Raw genomic sequence first — 18128 nt, 5'->3', positions numbered from 1 at the left:
GAGTTAAGCAAATCCGTGGCTATTTCACGGATTCCTGTGAGACCATGTTGGTAAATAGGTATATGTCTACTAAGCCGAGAGATACTGCTCTGAAACATCTCACTTATAAAGACTGAAAAGAGCTTCATGTGCCCTAAAGCTGCCTCTCACACACTCCCACACACACAGAGAGAGCAACAAAACAGGAGGAAGTGTTAGTCAGCGAGGTGAGGGTGACATTTTAACATAAGCCACACATGATGTGACATCTGAGTCCCTTTTAATTTTTCATCCTGTTCTTCCTGCACTCATGCAGAGTTTCTTTAACTGTCCTAAAGAGAACACAGACCTTTAAGTGAACCTGCTGTACAGTGTGACAGGTGATGAGCGATGGCGACAGTCTGATCTCGTACTCCGACAAAGTCAAACATCAGCACCGGGAGGTTCGTTTTGTCAATTAGGCAAGCGATGCATGACAGAGCAGCTCGCAGCCTCTACTGACCTGTGCCTCTGTGCACCTGTGCCATGTTTGATGATGTGTACAAAGGCTGTTTCTGTTGTAAGACAAACATTCCCAAAAAAGACTTCACATGGTTCAAACACCTGATCCAAAGGCAGCTTGCTTTTATGTTTTTTTTAGGCGATGCAATGTGAAACAAAGGGCAAGACGTCAAAAAAAAAAAAAAAAAAGAAGAATTTTGCACCTGCCATCCAAGTCAGGGTTAAGTTTATTATAGTCCAAGCATGCCTCAAAGCACTGTACATATAATGAAAAGACAACCTGGTCTCACAGACATCCATGAAATAGCCACGGATTCGCTTAACTCAAAATTTGTGGAATAGCCACGGAATCGCTCAAATTTTCGTGAAACTGACACGGATTTCGCTACAATGCAAGTTAATGACAGTCATATCCTGTGGCTATTCCAACATACAAAGTGATTATGTACATTCACTGAGTGAATATTTAGAAAATAAAACATACATTCTCGCTAGAAATGTGATCAAAATCCATTTTTATGCAGAAACTCAGTCAAAATATTGATTTTTTTTACAAAAAATTAGAGAACTGTCCGCCATGTTTTTTGTTCTGACCGCCGGGACCTTAAAAGTCACGTGACTTGGAACAAACAATAGGAAAAAATATCCATGGCTATTCCACGGATTCCTGTGAGACCAGGTTCCAACATTTCTACTGTATCTTTTTTGAGCTGGTGTAATGAAAAAAAAGTTGCCCTTTTTCATGTTAAAAGTCAATGTGGCCTCTCTGAGCTTTTCAAAAAAACAGCCCGGAGGTCATGGAAATGTTGTTCCCAATAATATCATCCATGTAGATGAAAATGCTGCCTTTCAAGTCACCTGAGTCATCTGTATAAACCTCTGAAAGGTCAACGGTGTGTGCTTATAGGCAGAAGTGCATAACCTTAACTCTATGGAGTCTTGGGCTATTTTGTTCATTTTTGAATCTTTTTCATCCTGCCTGTATACACAACTTAAAAAATGTTTAAATGCCATGTTGGTAAATTTTTTTCAGCACAACCTCACCTCACCTATATGTATATATAATAATTGATTTTCATTCTGACTTACTGGATCAACACTTTGAACCAAAAAGAAACAAAGAAAAACCAACATATATTCTAGTGTGACTCTATTTTATTTGGGTCTTGTCTGTTTAGTTTAATAATGTGTCATTTTGTGTATTTTTTAGTCATTTTTTGTGTTTTTATTTGTCATTTTGTGTCTTTTTTGGTCATTTTGTGTCTTTTTTAGTTCTTTAGTCCAACATAAAATGTGATTTTGAATCTTTTTTTTTTAACTTTTAAAACACTATCATGCTCAATAAAGAATTTAAAATGTTGCAAATGTGAACAAAGGTGTCAAATATAACATATTAGAGGGTTACATCCAGTTCTATCATTTTATACTAAATATATTTGAGCTTGTCTCCAGTTTTACTTGGTATATCATCATCAAACTGAAACTGGCCTCATGGAGTTTACAGCCAGAACTTTAGAGGTAAATTTACAGTAGGGCTCCACGCTGCTTTGTTTTCTAGTCTGGATGTCATCAAGAAGTCTTTTGGAGACTCCAGAGGGTTAAACTGATAGAGGCCAAAGAGGAAGGTGGATGCTCTTTTGTCATCCATCATGCACTGCCAATAGCCATTATTAGTTTTGATAGAGGAGAGACAAGGGTACCAGTCTGTTAATCTAGAATTCCCTGTATGGTTGAACATGGATAAGCACCAGTGGAGCTCACAGCATTAAGTTAATAGTAGTTCACAGATAACCTTGGCTTCAGTTGCTTTTCAGACATGAGAACCATTGGAGACCCCAAAGCATAAGATAAGGGTTCAATGGTGTTGGCTTCCAACGTTGCTTCCGCTCGCTCTTTGAACACCTTGCTGGGGGATTCTCTGTATGACTTCTGTTTAATTGGATGTGCAACAAAGATTTTGTTTTGTCGGTACATTTGTAGGGCCCAAGGTGGAAGTGCAAACATCAGCATTCTCCTTCAGCAGGTTGCAGAACAGTGTTTTACCCGCTCCATCCAGCTGTGCTCTCGACACTGCTTTGCATAACCGCTCATTGTCGATGTTGGAAAGGACAGCATGAGCTGCAGGTCTGGAGCTAAGGGCTCAATTAATGGAAAGCAGTCTCTTTTTACTCCATACTAAAAGAGTAGTAGTTTCCTTTTGATCGTTGGTGGAAAACAGTAGACAAATAGTGTAAAATGTCCATTGTGTTGTTGACCCACTCCCACATTGCTCCTGCATGGACTTTGTCAGTAAAAAATGCTGTTTTGGGCCATTTTCTTTGGAGGATGCAGCCTGTGATGTAAGTGACCTTTAGTTCATGTGCTTTGAGTTGCTGTTTGTGGTTGGGATTTTCTACCCAACTTCTTTTTCAGTCGCTAGAAATACAAAGATGATCCTCCCCTTTCTGATACACGATGGCAAGTTGCACACTCATAGCATTGATAATGTAATTCAATGACAGCGCCAATGTTCAACCTTGGTGTCTGCAATAAATTATATCATCAAAGATATGGGTGTGTGTTGTTCATGTTAATTTCTTTGGTCCAGTACCTCTTTAAAAAAGAGCATAATTTTCACAAATAAGTAGGGCCGGGACTTTAATCGCGCTTATTTTTTCACCACGGAACGTTTCTCACTGGATCAAATAGGGTCAAACAGGTCAAATATTTATATGCGATTAATTTAGATTAATTAACTACAAAGCCTGTAATTAATTAGATACATTTTTTTAATCGAGTCCCGGCCCTACAAATTAGTATTGTAAAAGACAGCTGCTTTGACGAGCTGACACAATGTGAATTATCCGTATGTGGTAAACCCCACCATGTCTATCTTTAAAGCCTTGGGAAGCATTTAAAGAAACTTTCAGATCCTGGTCCACATTCTACGTGTCGACGTCTGAAATCCCCCCCAGCGTTCAAACCAGACTAATCAAATCAACCTTGCCAGAAGTGAATAAGAATGTCTCAAAATGAGTCTGATGTTGCGTCAGATAGCCTTTGATGGAGTGCTGCCTTCTCACCTCCAACATAAAAAGATGAGAGGAATCAACATTAGGGGGTTGATAAATTCTCAGCGTGATAACTTGAACTCTTTCTTCTCTGCCATTAGCCCACATGCGGAGGATTTGCAGCAACCCAAAGTTGAACGTGGCACATAAAGTATCTGCCGTCGGCCATTCATTCTGAGTTAGAAACACAGATGGCAGATTTAGAGATGTGTCAAGAAAGGAATAAAGAGAAGTATTAACTCTGCCAGTGGCTCTATAATAAACCCCTCAATATGAAAGCACTGGACAGAATGAACAACATGCAGATAATTTAGCTTTTTCACAGCTAGATGAAAGGCGACAGAGCTAAAAGTGTCTTTTCCCTTTGGGGCATGAATGTGCTTCGTATATGAGGCAGTCCCATGTCAAATAAATTCGAATTATTTTTGTTTATATTAGTGCTCCCAACTAATGACACTTTTAACCCTCTGGAGTCCAAGAAAGCGCCGGAGCACGACTTCTTGGTGACGTCAAAAAAAGACACAAAAATTACCAAAAAAGACACAAAAAAACACAAAATGACTAGAAAAATAGACACAAAATGACCATATAAGACACAGAAGACACAAAATGACAAAAAAAGAGACAAAATAACAAAAAAAAAGACACAACCACAGACACAAAAAAGATACAAAATGAAAAACAAACAGTAAATAATAACGATTGCGTCATAATTCATATAAAGTTGATATAAAGTATAAAAAGGCTTCTATAGTGGCTGGCTGACAGGACACAAGGTTTTTTAAAGTTTATTTTCTTCTGTCATATATATTAGTGGCTATATTTGTTGTCTTAACTATCGTAAAAGTGCTTGTTTGCTAAAGTGCTAATGCTAATGTTTGTTATTGTTTTCCCACCTCGTAGCTCTTACGGTGGATTCACAAGGGGACCAAGGAATGTCTTATTTTTATTTTCTTGGAGCTACGATTTTAAATAAATCTTGTCAACTATCAGTAAACCAGTAATTTATTGTGTTTTTGACAAGGTAGCGAGGTAACTCAGGTAACTCAAATATATGTAAATCGCCTTCAAAATAAAAGCACTGCTGTTGTATTGATTTCTAATTTCCGGGGTAAAGAAATTTTTCCGCCCAATGCCCAGTTCTGCCCTATATTGATGTTTTTGAGGGAAGACCAGTCTCAGTGTTTCCCACTGCTGGTCAAAATAATGCACCGTCACCCTGAGATACCTGTTAACGCTGAGTGAAGTCCAGTAGTCTCCAGTGAATTCAAACATCATAATCTGCACCAATTACCCACTAATTATGTGGTCTTCAGACATACAGTATCTCTGATGTGGCGGAGACTCTTGAAGGCAATTCATAAGTGTAGTAGTTGGATGCAATCCAAGTTTTCCATCATCCTCCACAATCTTAATTGGCCTGCTGCGAGCTAGATGTTTCGGGGCTAATGGGAATGTCTGCATAAGCTGTGTGCTTGGACAGCAAGTGGTATTTAAGACTGGATGTACTCCAGTTTAACTCAATTCACATCGACAGTAACAGCAAATGCACGGTTTTGTCGACAGACCCACCTGGCAGGGCTTTGTAGCTTAACTTGTTCAAAATACATTCTTCTTTATCCACTTCTGGCTAGTTGCCATCAGAGTTTGGGCAAAATTTCATCATAGTACAACCAGCATTAATGCATAAAAACAATTAGTCTTAACTCTATGGAGTCTTGGGCTATTTTGTACATTTTTGAATCCTTTTCATCCTGCCTGTATACACCACTTAAAAAATGTTTAAATGCCATGTTGGTAATTTTTTCCCAGCACAACCTCACCTATATGACCTGATAATAATTGATTTTTTAGTCTGACTTACTGGATCAACATTTTGAACCAACAATTTTGGTCATGTTTTTTATGGTCATTTTGTGTCTATTTGTTCCTCTTTTAGTCATTTTGTGTCTTTTTTGATCATTTTGTGTCTTTTTAGTCCTTTAGTCCAACATAAAATGTGATTTTGAATCTTTTTTTTAAACTTTCAAAACACTATCATGCTCAATAAAGAATTTTAAATGTTGCAAATATGAACAAAGATTGCAAATATAACATATAAGAGGGCTACATCCAGTTCTATCATTTTATACTGAATATATTTGAACTTGTCTCCAGTTTTACTTGGTATATCATCATCAAACTGAAACTGGCCTCATGGAGTTTACAGCCAGAACTTTAGAGGTAAATTTACAGTAGGGCTCCACGCTGCTTTGTTTTCTAGAGACTCCAGAGGGTTAACGTTGCCAAAGCTAAAAGGGGTAAAAGGGAAGGGGTTCGTCCTCTTGGGACCATGCATGTTGTCAGGAAATGCATTTTAATGTATATTTTCTTCTTTCGAAGTGGACATTTTTGTCAGTCATAGGTCACCAAAATCAAAAGGAGTTATCATTTGGGGACTATGTGCATCCAATCTAAATATTACAGCAATGTGGCCCATCATTTATTACCACATACCAACATTTTTGAGAGATTAAGAGGTTGATGTGCTTATCAATTTCATATCTGTGCCATTTACCTCTTTGATTAATCCTGTGAAATCCAATGATAAACCACTTTGTTGAAATCTGTTTAAGAGTTTGTTAATGAGGTGTGGTGTGCCATTATTCAACAGAAAGAAAAAGCGTCTAAACCAGGTCTCAGCTGAGATCTTTCACCTTGATAACACTTCTGTGCATTTTCATTCCTTTCATTTTTCTGAAGCTCTTTCTTCCATGTGTCTCCACCAATAAAGCCAGCCTCCTCCATTACATTAGCTGCCTCTGAACTGCACATTGACCCCCGGCTTTTAGTCTCCGGCTCTTTTGTGAATTTTTTTTTTTTTTATGTAGCGGCTTTTTATATTCAACAGGATGGTCCCAAAGTCACAGAGTCACAAAGGACATCTGAATTCCAGATGGAAACAAGAAAGAACACTTGATACTTTTTAGACAACATGGATGTCATGTTTGCAGGGTATAACAGCCCTAATGCAATTCAAATTGTCCTTGTCCAGGTTATTCTTTTTACTTATGTACCCTTTGTGTGGCTGAAGGAGAATCCCTTTTGTTATTTTGTTAACATGGACTCTTTGGTGATCATATTTCCGCAGATCACTTTGGTGCTGACCTTTGTTTTGACAGAGCTTGTTGCTATTCCCTTTGTTCCCTGGTAATGTTATTTAGTGTCTTGTATCATCTTTCTGTACTATTTGTTAAGTATTGAATTGCTCATTTTATACCTTACTGGGGAACGGCTGCGCTGCAGTTTTGCTCTATCCTCTGCCCGGCGTCAATTCCCACCCAGCCGTATACACGCGAGATAACGAGAACGTATTTAAACATCACTCAGTTCTGGAGGGAAAATGTAAGGGCTGTGTGAAGTTCCAATTGCAGGACACGTGACAGCAGGAGGAAAGACTTTTATTCTTGGTAGCAGAAAAAAATTAAGCAACAGGCATGTGGCAGTACAGATAAAAACAATCAAGCAGGTTAAAGTTCAGTGCAGTATAATACAAGTGCAACATCATGGTTTGCTTTTTTATGTTGATTTGGAGGAAACTGTTATGTAATATTTTTGAGTCATTTAATGAATTCCATGGCGATCTCTTTGACATGGAACTTTTCATGGTCCCCAGAGGACGAAACCTTCTGACTTTTGTGATCCTCTGACGTTTCCATGAAGTAATTATATGGCAAGTATCTCAAACTTCGGTTACAATTTGTGATACATTTGAACGGAAGCCTCATTTGTGTCCCTTATTGTATCCCCAAAGAATCCCTCGTGGAGTTGTAGGGTCTTGTTAACTCTATGGAGTCCATTTTGAATCCTTTTCGTGTCTTTTCGTGTCTCTGTTAGTCATTTTGTGTCTTTTATGGTCATTTGTCTTTTTGTGTATTTTTTTGGTCATTTTGTGTCTGTTGTGTCTTTTTTAGTTATTTTGTGTCTTTTTTTGGTCATTTTGTGTCTTTTTTTGTCATTTTATGTCTATGTTTTAGTCTTTTTGTGTCTTTTTTTGGTAATGTTCTGTCTTTTGTTAGTCCTTTAGTCCAACATTAAAAAAGAAGTCATGCTTTGGAGCTTTTGGAGACTCCAGAGGGTTAAGGCAACAGAAAATGTTGCAAGTTTAATTGACTAAAAGTCAAATGTTGCTCCAAAGGAAAATATTACAACCATAATTTACAAGAATGACTTGAGGACCTTGAGTGCATCATCAAGAGATTCAAACCTATCTTTGTGAAAAGAAATACTTCACATAGCATGAAGAGAAAGAAAGAAAGAAAGAAAACTGGATGCAGTAAAAAGGAAAAAAACTGGCTCATTACAAGTACCATGAACAGCAGGTGAGCCCACCAACCAGCCTTCAGAGTCAATATGAAGCCATTATTAAAGAATGTGTATGAAGTGGCTGCGGGGGCGATTCTGGCAGATATTGAAGCCAAAGACTCATCCATGGTTCTTAATAAGAGAGACTGTATAGAAGGAAAAACAAAGCAGGGACAATATACACACTGCAAAAAAGGGATGTCTAAAAAGTAGATAAAAACACTAGAAATCTAGAAATAATCTAGAAATAAGCATGTTGAACGCTTAAAATAAGAAATTAACTCTTAAAACAAGATAAATTATCTAACACTTCTAAATCTAAAGTTCTTTTATCTTGGTTAGAAACAAATAATTGTCAGTGCACTCTGCTCGGGCCAGTTCATCGCTGCTTGCAGCTTTTAAGAGTTAATTTGTTATTTTAAGCGTTCAACATGCTTATTTCTAGATTTAATCATCTTAATTTAAGAAATCGTGTCAAGTGAAATGATCTGTCCATGCAGCAGGATAGTTTCCCTCAGATTTAGAGCTTTATCTTGTTTTTTGCAGTGCAGTAATGCCACGACAGACAGCATAGATAAGAGTCATTTTTAAATGCTGTTTTTCATTAGATATTGATCTATAGAAATAGTGCATGGATATGCATATAGGTTTAAATTGGTTATTAGTTGGTTTAAATTGATTATTAGTTGGTTTGAATTGGTTATTAGTTGGTTTAAATGGATTATTAGGTGGTTTAAATTGGTTATTCGTTGGTTTGAATTGGTTATTATTTGGTTTAAATTGGTTATTAGGTGGTTTAAATTGGTTGTTGGGTGGTTTAAATTGGTTATTAGTTGGTTTAAATTGGTTATTAGGTGGTTTAAATCGGTTATTAGGTGGTTTAAATTGGTTATTAGGTGGATTAAATTGGTTGTTGGGTGGTTTAAATTGGTTATTATGTGGTTTAAATTGGTTATTAGGTGGTTTAAATTGGTTATTAGGTGGTTTGAATCGGTTATTAGGTGGTTTGATCAGTTATTAGGTAGTTTGAATCGGTTATTAGTTGGTTTAAATCGGTTATTAGTTGGTTTAAATCGGTTATTAGGTGGATTAAATTGGTTATTAGGTGGTATAAAGATGCTATTAGTTGGTTTAAATTGATTATCAGCTGGCTTAAAGCACCTATTAGGTGGTTTAAAGTGGTAAATAGGTCGTTTAAATTGGTTATTAGGTGGTTTAAATTGGTTCTTAGGTGGTTTAAAGTGGTTATTAGGTGGTTTAAATTGGTTATTAAGTGAAAAATAATACACACCTGAGGAAAATAGTGCTGGACGGACTCAGGAAACAGGCTTTGACCCCTACAGGCTCAAATGTGACTCATAGCTCAGCCGCGTGTCTCTACCAACCTCCATCTCTATCCACCCTTTTCCCTTGGTATATACTACCCCTCTGTCCTCTCTTAATAAGGTGTCATGGAGCAGGAGGGTTTTACCATCAGCCCACTCTTACTCATAAAACATGGAGCGAAAAGAAAATCAAAAAAGCTCTGTGTTCCTTTGAAGGTTGTGAACTGCGTCATGGTTGAACTGCATCTGAGCGTGGCCTAATTAAATTACTAGAAAGGTGAACAGGAGGATGGGAAACCTGCACTTGAGATGTGACTGCAGTGTAAAAAGCAATGCAAACGTTGCCATGAAAACTTGCTGGGGGTGAAAATTTCAAACCCATCTGTGGTCCGGTTACGGATAGAAGTTCATGCTAAAAATGGATGCAGTCATGGCTCCATATGTTTCTTTGAGGCCTTTAGATTGAGTTCTGTTTACATGTCAAGTCCACTAGAGTGACCTACTGACATGATGTTCATGAATTTGTATTAAGTAAAAGTCCAGATATTTCTTGGTTGCCACCAGGCAGCAATCTCCATGCATGGCGGCAAACCAGGAAGTGCCTTAAGCTGCATTCTGTCGAAAATTCCAGCAGGGGGCGCTAAGTTTGGCTGCAAAAAAATATGTCCATTCATTTCAGTGCAAAATGAGAAAACTTCTCACTTGATTTATTACCTCAGAAAAAAATTTCAGGGCAACATGATGGTCTCAATCGCTAGTTAAAAATGATCTTCAAGACAATCTGATGTTAATAGTTCTAATAATGGCCCCATTTAGAAGAAAATAGAAGATAAAGAATCGTATGATTTGGGGCGTGGCTACCTTTGATTGACAGGTCACTAACAAGGCGAGCCGTCATCAGGAGAGAAGCAGAACAATGCGTATCCACGGCAACGTGTCAATAAAGTTATATATAACGTTATATAGATAGAAAAGAGGACTTTTACCGGTTTGGTCTCATAACTTTGACCCTTTCACTGTATTTTCACTTAATGACAGTTTATTTGAACGTTTTGTTCAGTAAAATTGTCTTGTTCAGCATTTGGTTGGACTAACAGACACTCCAAGGAGTCGCTGTTCATTTTTCTGAGGTCAGTAACATACATTTTGTTTTTGTTTTTTGTCAAAACTAACATCCCAGTTAATGCTCCAGTTAATGCTAACATGAATTAGCAGTGACTTCTCTCAGTCAGGTTGAGGTGTAGAGAGGCTGTAGTCAGTGATCAGATCCCTCTCACTCCTCCACAGTCCAGATATGGTCTGCTCCGCGTATCGGAAACAAGATGGCGACACAAGATGGCGACGAGTGTAACGCTGAACTCGATGCTTTCAACGGGCCACAAACCAACGAGTGACGTCACGGCGACTATGTCCATTATTTGTACACAGTCTATGGTTGCCAGTCAACAAAAAAAGGATTCAGGTCTTACTGTAATCCTCCACTCATTCCCCCTTCTTGGAAGTATCTGGAAGCAGCTTGCTTAATAAGATTTATAGATTTTATTTTACAAAAATGCATGCTATCACACAACATTATGATGCATTTTTTCTGTGCAAAAATCTCTTTCCTATCCATGCAATTTAGTATTCAGTCCTTATTACACCTCATTTCTCTTGCATAGCCAGACCCATTTCCACAGCACTGTGTCTTATTTGGTTTTTCGACTAAATAGGACCAGTTAGTCTTCATCTTTGAGGTCTTTTCTCTTGTTAAAAACCAACTATTTCAATGGGAAGCATCTGGGGACTCCCCCGCAATAGATGAGACATTCCCGAATGGTGTTAATCACATGCCTGACTCCCTAATTGACCTGACAAGTTAGCGTTTAGTTTAAGGGCAGCATATTTGTATGCTATAAAAAGTCATACGCTTATGGCCTTGATAATGAAAGCAATTCAGATGAAATAGTAAAGAAATGTCTAAAATGTTTCTTTTTATTCAGACTCCTATAGCTTTTAACACTATGTTGCCATTTTCTCACAGCCTCAGTAATAACTTTACATTGGAGGTATGAATGAAAACATACATCCACATAATGAATGTGCACTATATGAATAATCCAATGTACGTTGTCGTCCTACTCTCTCATATATAATAGAAAGTGTCTCTAAATATTGATTGGACGATATTAATCTGTAATGTTCTAAGTATTACTTGTAAGTTATGATTGCAGCTATATATATAATCAGCTCCATATAACCTGGAATGAATCTGTCTTTTCACATTATTTTTAATGCATCACATTGTTCAGAAATGAGCTCCGACACTGTTAAAGGCAATAATATATCCCAGGGTTTGCCCTATCATTATGGTATTATGCGGACCTTTTAGAGCTTTTATCCCTAAAGTAATTCCACCAGTCTGGGCTTTAATGGTGGGTTTTACCTGTCACCTAATCTAAATGACATTTCAGTGGTATTTCCACCCAAGGTTGATATAATTCTGGGTAAACAGTTGTAATTTTTTTTGGCACAGACATGGGAAAAAGGTCCAATCGCAAAAAAAAAAAAAAAAAGGCATTGCTTTTAGCTTTTGCAAATGGGGAAAAAAACCACTGTGTGCTCTCTATAATATCAGTATCATGACCCTCAAGAAGGATGCAATGCGACAAAAGGGGAATAAGGTCTTCAAGGATTCATAGGGAAATCAATCTCATCAAAGGCGTGGGCTGACCAAGGTCAAACTGCTTTACTGATTGAGATATCTCGATCAATTGGTGCCAGTGTCTTACTAAGGTCATCAAAGAAGATGCTCAGAGGGTTTTTAACAATTGGGTAGGGTAGGGACTTTAACGCGTTTATTAAGATTAATTAATTACACAAAACTTGACGTTGCGTTAAAAAAATTAACGCATTTTAATTGCACTTATTTTTGCACCGCGGAACGTTTCTCACTGGATGAGTTTCAGGCAGACCGATTATACTGGAGAACCAACTAGCGTTCATGAGTTCAATGCAAAACATCGCATAGCAGCTAGCGGCTAGTGTGCTAGCTAGCGTGGATTGTGTTTTACTTAAAAAACCAAAGTGTTCTAGTTTACAGAAGGTCTACCTACCTATAGGGTACCTGGATTTATGAAATGTACTATATTTCTAAACATGCTATTGCTACAAAAATTGCACTGGTCTGTTGGACTTGAACACAAATAAACAATATTTTTGTTGCTTAAGCTTAAGTATTCAGTCATTATTCAATGGTATACTAAAAATCCATGTGAAAAAAATTACTTCTCACTGTTCTCAGGTCAAATATTTATATGCGATTAAAATGCGATTAAAACCAATTAATAATTACAAAGCCTCTAATTAATTAGATTAATTTTTTTTAATCCAGTCCCGGCCCTACAATTGGGATATTTTGAATTGAACGTTTCATGTCTGTAAAGGCCAGTGCTGGGAAAAAGTAGATCCTCAGATCCTTTACTTAAGTAAAAGTACTAACACCACAGCGCCAAATGACTCCACTACAAGTAAAAGTCCTGCATTCAAAACTTACTTGAGTAAAAATAAAAAGGTAACAGCTTCTAAATGTACTTAACCCATAAGAACCCCGACCCAGTAATCCTTAAAGGAAAATTATGGGGGATATACCACAGAACAAGTGGACCACATAGAACACATTTATGATGTTTTAAAAAAAAATCTACCCCTAAAAAACATGTACCAGTGGCTGTAGATGGAAAAATGATGAGAAATATTATTTTAACATGCAAACTGGATGGAGGTACATGTTTGAAATACTTGCAGCTCCAGTTTGAAATGGATTTTTGTAGGACTTACCTGCTACAAATTCTGTTTGCATGCTATTTTTATCAAGCCCTGTTTATTCAGTCTCCACCAATTAAAAATCAAACCAGCCACTCGACAGGAAACATTATGATTACACCTTTATTTATCCAGGGGAAGTTAACAGATTGCAGTTTTAGTTATGCAAACATTTCCTGAGGGCAAAGCTGCTCTACACATCTACTTCTCTGACCGAGTTAAACCTTTATGAGAAAAGCCAAGAGAGAAGTTCAGGTACTATGGCTTAGCAGTGTTAGTCTGAAGCCCTGTGATAAGGAAACACAAAGAGGAGAGGTATCTGTGAAGCTAAGACCTCTTGCCTACAAACTAAAAATGCAGTCTCATACGAGTTATCAGTGTGACTTGGCTTTCCAAGTTCAAACTCCCCATCCCAGCCTATAGCTATCTACACACTCTAGCTAGCCAGCTGCACCTTTGATCAACGGCATGACCATAAACAAGTACAGAAGAGTTCTAGGAAGTTTGCCAGTTCACAAACTTGTGCTTTTTCTGTTTTTGCCCATTGAAGTTAGCTTCAGAGAAAAGTTTGAAGAGCTGCCATTTTTTGGCGATGCACACATGCTCATGTCAAGCCATCACTATTCCCCAACAAAACTGGAGTTAGTGAGGATTATAAGGTACTGCCTGGTGAGGAGCAGTACATTAATGTATTTAAAACAAGCAGCAACCTCCAGGCTTTAAAAAAAGTGTAGCCAAGAGTGTCTTGTAAAGCTCTCTCAGGCAGTTTTCTGCTCAAGAAACTTGTCTTAGGCTACGCTCACACTGCAGGCCCTGATGCTCAATTTGGATTTTTTTTCCTCAGATCCAATTTTTTCGTTTAGCGGTTCACATTATTTTTTAAATGTGGCCTATATCAGACTCCAGTGAACTGCTCATGGCCCTGAACTGAACCTCATATGCAGAAGAGCAACATTTTTAACTTAACTTGTAACGCTGAACTCAATGCCTCAAACGGGAGGTATCAAGTTCAGCATTACACTCGTCGCCATCTTGTTTCTGATACGGGGAGCAGACCATATCTGGACTGTGGAGGAGGAGAGGGATCTGATCACTGACTACAGCCTCTCTACACCTCAACCTGATTGAGAGAAGCTGCTGCTAATTCATGTTAGCATTAACTGGAGCATTAACTGGGATGTTAGTTTTGGCTAGCAAAAAACAAAATGTACGTTACTTACCTCAGAAAACTGAACAGCGACTCCCTGGAGTGTCTGTTAGTCCACCCAAACGCCGAACAAGACATTTTAATGAACAGAATGTTCAAATAAGTGAAAACACTTATGTGAGTGTGAAAGGGTCAAAATTATGAAACCAAACCGGTAGACATCCTTTATATACATATATTAGGGCTGGGACTTGATGAAAAAAAATAATCTCATTAATTAGAGGCTTTGTAATTAATTAATCGAAATGAATCGCATTTTAATCGCATATAAATATTTGACCTGAGAACAGTGAGAAGTAATTTTTTTCACATGGATTTTTAGTATACCATTGAATAATGACTGAATACTTAAGCTTAAGCAACAAAAACATTGTTTATTTTTGTTCAAGTCCAACAGACCAGTGCAATTTTTGCCACTAAGTGTAGCAATAGCATATTTATAAATATAGTACATTTCATAAATGCAGGTAGCCTATAGGTAGGTAGACCTTCTGTAAACTATAATACTTTGTTTTTTTTAAGTAAAACACAATCCACGCTAGCTACCAAACTAGCCGCTAGCTGCTATATGTTTAGCATTGAGGTGATACTTGAGGCTCGATGTGCTGCGGTGATATGCGAATTCCTTGTTGCATAGCAACACAACCATGGATTTTTTGGTAGAATGCACCTTGAAGGCACTTCCTGGTTTGCTTCACTGCTCAGATCTGGAGGTTACTGTCTGGTGCACAAGAGCGAGAGAGAGCGGGTGATATGCAGCAGGAGACAAGCATATTTTTGAGCCACCCTTTTGTTGAAAGTGAGCTTTTCTGAACCGCTGCATTGACTGATTTAAGTCTGCTGGAAACGTGACAAACATGTAAACATGCAATCAGGATTTTAAATAAGAAAACAAACACTTTAAAAAACACTTTGGCTAAGGTTGGGCAATAAACCAACAAGGTAAGGCTTAAAAAACACTACATCTGGACATAACTTCCAACAATGGGACACAAACATCTGTCTCTCATTCTAAAGCCTTGGGTTGGTGCTCTCCACCTCCTCTTCCCCCAACTGGCTGCAAAATATGTCACTTTTAAAAACACAAGTTTCAAAACAACTGATCTGTGGTTTGCAGAAATGGAAAATGCAAAAAAAAAATTAGCAGGCAACTGGGATGCACTGACATCAAAGAAATCATTTTATAATCAATTCATCTTGCCTTACCTCTCATAATAATGCAGAGAAGGCTTTTTCTGTTGATTATAAATTCCATCTAAAGTAATACATTGCATTTTTACTCCATCGTTTTCCTGTCTTTACCTTTGGCAAGAAAACTGTATTGATTTTTTTCTCAATAACTTCCTGTCCAAATGTAGAAGGAGCTCAGTATTTAATATAAAATGAGACTTCTGCAGTTGCTGCGTCTCTATTTATCGTGTGGCTTGATTCATGTTTTTGATTTATGTTACAGTTATATATTGCATACTACCGTATATATATATATGGTGATTCTCACACTTTATCGTCCTCAGGAGACACCAGCTGCATTTAGTCAGGAAATGATTTACACCTCAGCAAGCAGGTGTATACAATTAACCGTGATACATTAGCTTTCAGGGGAGAACCCACTACAAGCGGCATGTAAAACCATTCCATTAGATCATATCTTAACTACATTTAAAACAGCATTAAACATGTATGAACGCTGCAATATCTCAGGGCTTTTGACTTGTACATATTAGATAAATACAATATGAGTTGTATGTCACAGAATCATAGGAACTTTATCATCCCAGAAGAAACTAGTTCAGTCTGATGTATTACACCAGCTATTCTCAACCTTGGGGTCCCGACCCGAATTGAGGTCACTAGATGATTTCTGGGGGTCGCCAAATCATTTTGGATGTCAGCTCTGTCTCCACTGTGTTAAAGTGTTCATGTGTTTTAGTCTTTTTGGTCATTTAATGTATTTTTTTGGTATTTGTGTCTTTTTTGGTAATTTTGTGTCTTTTTTTGGTCATTTTTTAGTCTTTTTTTTGGTCACTTTGTGTTTCCTCTGGTCATTTTGTATCTCTTGGTCAATTTGTGTCTTTTTTGGTCATTTTGTTTCCTTTTTTTGGTAATTTTGTATCTTTTTGTCATTTTGTGTCTTTTTTGGTCATTTTCTTTCTTTTTTGGGCTATTTTGTCTTTTTGTGGTCATTTTTTGTCATTTCGTGGTCAATTTGAGTCCTTTCTTGCTTAATGTTATGTAACTTTTTGGTCATTTTGTGTCTTTTTTTTTATCATTTCGTGGTCAATTTGATTCTCTTTTGGGTAACTTTGTGTCTTTTCTGACAAATCCCAAAGTATCAAGTTGTGACTTTCCAAGGAGTCTCTGGCTTGAAGCTGACTGTTACACACTCAGGAGGTCAGAATGGACCTTTAAACTTATAGCAAAGGATTTAGATTAAAAGCAACAATAAAATATAAAAAATATATATAAATGCACAGACAGAGAAATGTTTTAGTTGTTGTCTGCTTCATTATTTGTCCAAAATTCATGTGAGAACTACTGTATTACACAACATGTGTTTAACATGAAACAGGTAAAGAATGAAGCTCCAACCCTAAGTGGTCTTTGTCTTTCTTTATACTGCGTATTCATGCTTCCGACGTTGGTTTTCACTCCCTAATGTCACTTTTGCTTTGGTGGCCTTCAGGATTACTATGGCCACTAGAGGGTGCCGCTAACTAGAAAAGTAAATATTGGTGGTTTTGGACAGTCACTGATATTATGATAAGTCCTGAACGTTAAACTTAGGGCCGGGACTCGATTAAAAAAAATAATCTAATTAATTAGAGGCTTTGTAATTAATTAATCAAAATTAATCGCATTTTAATCGCATATAAATATTTGACCTGAGAACAGTGAGAAGTAATTTTTTTCACATGGATTTTTAGCATCAGCTTCTTCCTTCATGTTCACTGTGGTTTGTTGTTGTCTGAACTCATCAACGCTAGTTGGTGCTCCAGTATAATCGGTCCGCCTGAAACTCATCCAGTGACAAACGTTCCGCGGTGCAAAAATAAGTGAGATTAAAATGCGTCAATTTTTTTTAATGCATTAATTTTTGTGTAATTAATTAATCTTAATTAATGCGTTAAAGTCCCGGCCCTAGTTAAAATTGCACAAGGCTATATCTTACTGCCAGATGCAGAGATAAAAAGCCAAGCATGTGACTTAAACTGTGTGCATACAAGAGCTATAGAATGTGAAGCCAATATGTTGATTTAGCTTTCAGACAAATCAAATGAAGCAGAGCTTTGCACATTTTGACAGTGTAAAGCTGAAGTTATGAATTATGTGCAACAGGGCTGACGGAGTAAAGCCTCAGTGCAAAACCATATAATGCTGCAATGCACCGCCTGCTTCTGACACATGTAGTAATGAAGTGGATTTCATTATAGGCCTATACTGTGTGTGTGTGTGTGTGTGTGTGTGTAGCATAATGTAAGGTAACAGGATAAACATTCAAACCAAAGCAGCGTGACAGAGAGTTTAAGAGGCAGGATTTGATCCATCGCGGCTGGAAGTGAGTAAATTGCGTCAGTGCACAGTGAGACACGGAGGGACGGTAAGAAAGTAAATCTTTTTTTTTTCCATCATGGATGTGTGTATGTGTAATGTACAGTATAAATGAAGGGATTTATTGTTAGGGGGTAATTAATTTTAAAGCTGGGAGGCTAATTCCTTTACAAATTGACAATATTATAACTCATTGTTCAAGAGAGAGTGTGTGTGTGTGTATCTCGTTTAACTGCCTTTGTGGGGAATTATAGAACTTGTGAGGACATTGTTTTTTTTGGTTAGATTTTTTTTGTTTTTTTAATTAATCTGGTTTGTGTGACCTTACCCAGTTGTGTTTTTTGAGTCTTTATGAAAGTCACATAATGT

This window comes from Centropristis striata, chromosome 17 (genome assembly GCF_030273125.1).
Source record: "Centropristis striata isolate RG_2023a ecotype Rhode Island chromosome 17, C.striata_1.0, whole genome shotgun sequence".
Classification (NCBI taxonomy): domain Eukaryota; kingdom Metazoa; phylum Chordata; class Actinopteri; order Perciformes; family Serranidae; genus Centropristis; species Centropristis striata.
Note: the sequence above shows the minus strand (reverse complement) of the source record.